The 7,371-nt window shown below is 40.6% G+C and overlaps 1 non-coding gene across 1 annotated transcript; it reads right to left on the reverse strand.

Annotated features, from left to right (window-relative positions):
* Positions 1–5,632: 5,632 nt before the first annotated feature.
* LOC114708850 lies at positions 5,633–5,737 on the reverse strand. The gene has a single exon (XR_003736856.1). It is a non-coding gene; the product is annotated as a U6 spliceosomal RNA (small nuclear RNA).
* Between the last annotated feature and the right edge of the window lie 1,634 nt (positions 5,738–7,371).

Raw genomic sequence — 7,371 nt, forward strand, 5'->3', positions numbered from 1 at the left:
ACGGTAGCTGAGCAAGTCACTGATCTGTAGGTATAGCAGAATGTCTTTAGGAGTCATTTTATTGATATGTTCCCTTAGCAGAACAGCAGTACTTGATTTTCCCCTAAGCCCATGGCCTATCTAGTCTCTGGTTCTTGGCCATCTGAGCAGTGTCAGGCATGGGTTCTATCTCATAGAGTGTATATTAGCCTACTTATCAATACACAGTGGTTTTATCCATATGAAATCCTGACATTTGCAGAAAAATGGCTGGAACTGAAGAGCATTATGTTAAGCAACATAAGCCAGACTGAGAAAGACAATACCACATGTTACTCTCATGTGAAGAATCTCTCTCTCTCTCTCTCTCTCTCTCTCTCTCTCTCTCTGTGTGTGTGTGTGTGTGTGTGTGTGTGTGTGTGTGTGTGTGTGCATGTGTAAAAGAAAGCAGAGAGGTAAATCAAAGCTAGAAAAAGGTAGTGATGAGAGTTGGCAATGGAGCTGGAAGAAATAAATCAACATATTTTGCAATGACTTTTTACTTCACTAAAGCATCCATCTCCTCCTAGATGATATTTCATTAAATATGCTCATTTATTCATTTACTGGTTTATCGAATGTGTAATGATGCTGACAGTGTGTCAAGATTTGTTCTTGTCCCTGGGGCTGTGGGCAGTACATAGAATGAGTTAAAATCCCTACTCTCAGGAGGTATTCATTCTAGCAGCAATAATGGTGAACACACACACACATGGAAATGAATTGTCCGATAGTGCCAAGTGTCAAGGAACAGAAAGCAGAGCGGGGATGCAGAGAGATAAGGGGAAGCCCTCCACTGTAGACTAAGTCAAAACAGAAGGTGTCTGAGCAGAAATCTGAATAAAAGAGGAAGGGCACAGGGTAAACAGCCACGGTGAGAGGATGAGGAGGGGAGAAAGCATACATGCGGAACCTGAGTGCAGAAGAGCCTGGGGTGTTCTGGGAATAGAAAGCCAATGTAAGCACTGGGTAAGCAGAGAGGGGAGCTTTAAGAGGTGGCTGAGGCAGAGTGCAGAGGCTCCACGGGTCTGTGTGCGAATCTGTGTTAGGGTTTGTATTGCACAGGAAGTAATACAAAGGTTGGGAACTAGAGTCCTGTGCTTCACTTTAACTTATACATCACACACACACACACACACACACACACACACACACACACACACACACACACAATTTCACTGTCATTTGTAGAATAAACCACAAGGGAGAAAAAATCCAAAAGGAAAAGAACAGGCTATGAGGACAAATTCAACATTTGAAGATGGAGGAGTCTTCTGCAGAAGGGCAAATGTCTAGCCAGTATCAATACTATCTCTGCAGCCATTTTCTGTACCCCCTTCCTACCTTAGCTGAATGCTGGTTCTGCTATGAGACCTCAGATAGGCTATTTCACTCTATCCATGCCTCAGTTTTCTTAACTGTAAGTATGAATGATGATATTACACTCTAAAGCTTGTAAGAACCATATGAGAAAATCTAAGTAAACCATGCCTCATAGTTGGCAGTGCACAGAAGAACCCATGGAAAGACTCATTCCTCTCGTTGCTGGCTTTGTAGGGGCTCATGATTTGTACTCACAGATCCTCCTTTTCTAGTGCATGAAAACACTTTAGTATGCTGACTTCTTCTTGGAGAATCAGTATGAGACTGTGAATGTTCAGCATTCAGTAGGTGCATGTTGAAGTGAATCATTGCCAGGATGTCACAATCGGTATATTCCTGAAGGATCATAGAAGCCAGGAAAAACTACTCTCATTTTCCTTTAAAAAATAAATTTAAAAATTAGGAACTGATCAGTGCTTTACTCTAGGGTATAAGTGCAACAAGGAACTTAAGAATTTTCTGTGATGAAAATCTTGCTCTGCCTCACTGTCTGTCTAAAGAAGGACTTCTGTAAATATTTGTGTGGCTGATGACATCTAGGGTAACAAATTGGAATGTATAATACCAAATATCAACAGTTCTGTATTTTAACAATAGAAAAATGTGATCCCTGTGTTAACCACATCTACATATTTAGCCCAAGACTTTACCCATTCAAAGATGTCCAGTATGGCTACCTTTGGGAATTCCTAACAGGATCCATTACTTTTTAATGACTAGGCTACCTCTCCAACCTCCCTTCTTTTGCATTCTATTTCAAAACTTTGACAACCGTCTATCAATCCACAAGAGCAACTACTTTGATCAATGTTTCTTTGCCCAGTATAAATTATAAGAAAAAAGTAACACCAAAAAGTAAAAGTAATACGAGAATGTTATAGTATCATGTAGCTTCAACATACCTTTAGCAAAGTTGTCTGTACACAATACAAGTACAAATTACAGAAAAGAACAGCTAAGATGATAAGTCTGTGCACCCACCCTCAGGTGCTGACTTGATGTCAAGACTTATTGTTTAAAAATATGAGCTCTCAGAATCCACTTTGCTACAGGCCCCACCGCACCCTACATTGACTCCAAAGAAGGAACAAAAATGATATATGTGAGCAAAATCTAGATTCCTTCTCTTGCCAGCAGCTCTCCCATCAGCCATTGCCCATGCACACACCCTAGAGCTATCCACTTCTGATGGATTGCTGACCTGTTTATTCATATTCTTTGGTAAGCACACAGAATTCTGAGGGCTTTGGAAGATATTATCCTGGGATCCTCAGGGAATATATGTAAAAATAAAGTTTTAAATTTTGTATGTTCTAGCATGAGATAGGGCAGCCAGCTCAGAGTAATGGCAATGGGGAAATTTCCAGAAAGAATTGACCCTAGATTGTAGCTAGTTATCATCCATGATTCATTCATAGAATTTGTTCTCAAAATGGGCACGTCCACAGCTTACCTATTGATGACTAATAACCCACTGAGTCAATTATATTTTCTTGTGTGTGTGTGTTGTTATGTTTGTGTGTGTGTGCGTGTGCGTGTGCGTGTGCGTGTGCGTGTGTGTGTGTGTGTGTGTGTGTGTGTGTGTGTGTGTGTGTGCCTGTCTGTTTTGAGTGCGCGCGAGCATATGTATTCAGGCCACATGGGTGTGTGTACATGTGAGGCACGATGTACAAACTCAGGTGTCATCCACCTTTAATTTTGTTTGGTTTTGATTCAGGGGCTCTCCCTGGGACTTGGGCTTACCAACGAGCCTCAGAAATCTGCCTGTCTCTACTCCAAGGGCCAGGGTTACAAGCATCTGCAACCACACCATGCTTTTGTTTATTTATTTTAATCTGGGTTCTGGGGATCGAACTAACATCCTCATGCTTGCAAAGCAAACACTTTACTGACTGATCTATCTCCCCAGACTAAGTATCCTTTTCTATATAAAAGATAGTTACTGAAAGCTTCTCAGGCTCTTCATAATTGAGGTGAAGCAGAAGATACAGGAAATAACAGACATGACCCTTGCTCACAGGAACTAATTGTTTAGGAAGTTACCAGCACAAACCCAACTGTGATTAAGTTGAAAAAATTTCCTGTTCAAGAAGGCTTAGGTAAAGCAGAGTGTGCAGCTGTGCCTGGAATCTCAGTGCTGAGAGGGGATCAGGTAGGTGTTATGGGAACCATGTCACCATTCTGCTAGCCAATTGAAAGGAACGGGTTTTTTTTTGCCCAAGAGGCAGGGTTTTCATCGGGGATAGATGTGACTGAGAGATTGGGCAGAGGAGTGCGTGGGCCTTTCACCTGAGGAAGGAGGGTGTCACAGGTGTCTTGTGATTCGGCTCAGATTTTCCTTTTGTTCTTTAATATTTGTGCACAGACTTTTGCATTTTAATAAACTTTAAAGAAAATTTTATCAAGTAGGCACATTTTTGAAACCCACTGGCCCAAAGTCTAGCTGGTTTGATGAGCTTTATGTTTACTGAGAGACCCCGCCTCAAGAATTAACCATGGAAGGTGGGTGGCATCTAAAAAAGATGTCTACTACAAACCTCTGGCTTCCATATGACATACATGTGCATGCACACCTGCTCACACATGTACACAGAACCCTCACTAACAATTACATATACTACACACAACAAACAACACATGTAGAGAGACAAGGTGAGACCTGGGAGGAAGGAGGCTGAAGCTTTGGATCACCACTAAGGGAGCTTCTAATATGGTTGGAAATAGTAGGAGAGAAGGGCATCAGTAACACATTTCCCAGTTCCTTCTTCAAAGAAACCAATTAGAGATGGCTAAATCTGTCAATTAAGCCCCAAACCATGGAACCCAGAGCATGGCTGCCAGCTCCTGAAATGCTATGGGGTCACTCTGTGGTATGATTCAAATTGTTGCTCCCAATCAATCTTACCCTCAATTTCCTCATCAGCAAAATCGGGATAACCTCTGTGTGACTTGCAAAGCACAGCTAATTAACATTTATGACAAATGAGGAATTATATAACAGGTTATGTAAATGCATAATAGCACCAAGAACCAAGCTGTTTTGCCTGTAGCATTTAACTTGAAAAGAGATCTGAAAATACAAAAGAAAAAAAAAGGAACCAAGTATAGTAAAAAAAAAATAAAATAAAATAAAAAAAATAAATAAACACATGAAATGAAAATGCAGTTAAGGACAGAGGTCCTGGGCCAGTGAACCCCCTAGCCCCCATGGGACTGTCTATAGGATGAAAACACTTCAATGGCATACAATTTTATTTTATAAACATCATGTCAAACTCTCACAGTTGATTCTAGACAAACAATGAAGCTGGCATCCACTACTTGAGAGGATTCATGAAATCAGGCAATTATTAGTATGAAAACTCCTTGTAACCCTCCATGGGGGTCATGCCTTTATTGTCTTCATTGTTTTGACTAGAGGTCATTCATTCAACACCTGGATCTCTTCCACCATAATGTTCAAAAGCTCATACATGATAGTTGAGCACTTATATTTAATAATAGGGAAAGCAAATGTGATTCAATCTGGTACAAAAAAAATTCAAATGACCTTGAGGAGGTAGAAAGGAGGATTTGAATTCAAGGAAGTCTTTTGAGTCTCCTGTCCTACTGCGCCTCACTAATGCTCTGTTATTATCCCTGTTAACTTCATTCTAAACAAGGAGGGGAGATGTTGTTCAGAGAGAACCATGGACTCTCCAAGGTCACAGTGGGAGACCAGCTAAGTGGGAAAGATCTGCAGTCAGAAACGGGAGACCTGGGAGACTCCGTGCCTCCTATTTTTGCCACTTTACAGTAATTTGACTCTCTCTCTCTCTCTCTCTCTCTCTCTCTCTCTCTCTCTCTCTCTCTCTCTCTCTCTCTCTCTCTGTGTGTGTGTGTGTGTGTGTGTCTTCTGGAGGACAGAGGTCAACATCAAATATCATTTATAAGGATGCTGTCCACCTTGTTTTTCTAAGACAGTATGTTTCTCTCACTTGGCCTAAAACTTGCTGATTCTGGTGGGCCAGCCAGTAGGTCAATAATCTATCTGTTTCGGCCTACTCAGCACAGAGATAACGAGACTGAAACAACATGCTGTTGCATGGGTTCTGGAAACTGAACTCAGATCCTCATATCACCTGGCTAACATTTACCAAGCTCTCTGTCCAGCCTACTCTTTGATTAGTCCCAGTACTGGTTTTCTCCTATGAAACGTGGGTGTGGAGATTCACATTGTATGATTCTCTTTTTGAATATGGAGTGGTTCATGAATTTGTGTGTCATCTTTGTGCAGGGCCCATGCGAATCTCTATATCATTCCAATGTGCTCTATATCGTTTCAGGGTGCTGAAGAGAGCACCGCTGTATTGTTCTTACTCTGTGCATCTCTGAGATGGAGAAGCATTCTAACATGATGATGTCTTGCTTGACAGTGAAATCATGAATATGACAATGAAATCAATGGAAAAAAATGGTTTGTCGTATATATGTCCAAGTCCTGTTATACTCCACTGGACTTGGAGTATACAGACAGCAGTAATAACAAAAATATGTGGTTATCATACAGACAAGGAAAGGGTGTGAGGGCAAGCTTTCAGCTGGATAAGTCACATCCTCCAAGGAGTTTCACCAGGAAATTGGAATGTGCTTGGTGGTTAAAGTAAAAGTATCTAGGAGTAATGGTTGTTGTGGGTTACATGAGAAACAACTCGCATAAAGTCTTGCATTTGAACACTTGGTCCCCAGGTGGCTGTGCTGTTTGGGAGATCATGAAACTTTAGGTTCACTGAGTATACCTGGAGAAGTAAGTAACTGGAGTGGACACTGAAAATCTATTGCCCTCTTATCCCAATTCCAGTCTCTCATCCCACTCTCTCATATTCCTGTGTGTGGTCGAAATGTGATCACTCAGCTTCCTGCTCCTACAGCTATCCCTCTGCCTTCTCCACTATTATGGAAATCTAGCCCTCTGGAACCGTTAGCCAAAAAAAGAAAAAAAAAAACTCTCTTATATAAGTTGCATTGTATCATGCTATTTTATTACAGCTACAGAAATAACTAACACAGTGGTACATACCTGTAATCCCAGTATTCTGGAGGCTGGGGCAGAAGGATTGCAAATTCAACTCTATACTGTAATATATGACAGTAACCTGTCACCAAAAACAAAGAATAAAGAAAGGAAGGAAATAAGAGAGAGAGAGGTAATGAGTGGAAGAAGGGATGTAGATAGGAAGGGAGATAGGAAATCAAAAGTGAAATGTTAAAAATATTCACATTTTGATATAGTCTCAACTATTAGAATGCACAGCTATTAAATGTAAGAGCTTTAAAATATTTAGGCAGGAATGGAGAATCTGCATCATTGGGTCAGGGCAAGCCAAACAATCAGAAATTTCACGGAATGTATCTCAGAAGTCTATTATTTAAATCTGAATTCCATACTTGCTTGTCATCTTGATATTTTTGACAAGTGCGTGTAAGGATTTTTGACAGTAAGGAAGTTTCCAATATATTTTTACTGTATAAAAAATAAATGTAAAATACATAACTGTGTTTCTAAATTGCTACTGTTTATTTTAAGAAATAAAACATTCATCATCTTAAAACCCTGCACTTCTGAGCACTGATTGCTATGTGCTAGGAGTGAGGGTAGCAGCACCAATTATAGTCGATTCGGCAGCAGAGAGAGAATGCAGCTGTTTTTAGTTCTGCTTCTGCACCATCAATGGTGGAATTCAGAATTTACTGAGAGCTGGCTTTTCTCATTTTACTGGCAAAGGAATTGGAAGCTTAATTACTCTCAGGGGTCTTCTGTAAATTATTTCCATAGATCTGGAGAAAGAAGATGGCAGAAAATAAACATTCAACATCATTTTTTTTAATGAAGAAAAAAAATTACCTCCATTGAACTGTGTTCTCTACCCACACCCGGACCTCTTCTGGGGTTTGGAAGGGCGAAGAGGCCCTTCCTGATCCTTGCACACA

This window comes from Peromyscus leucopus, chromosome 5 (genome assembly GCF_004664715.2).
Source record: "Peromyscus leucopus breed LL Stock chromosome 5, UCI_PerLeu_2.1, whole genome shotgun sequence".
Lineage (NCBI taxonomy): Eukaryota > Metazoa > Chordata > Mammalia > Rodentia > Cricetidae > Peromyscus > Peromyscus leucopus.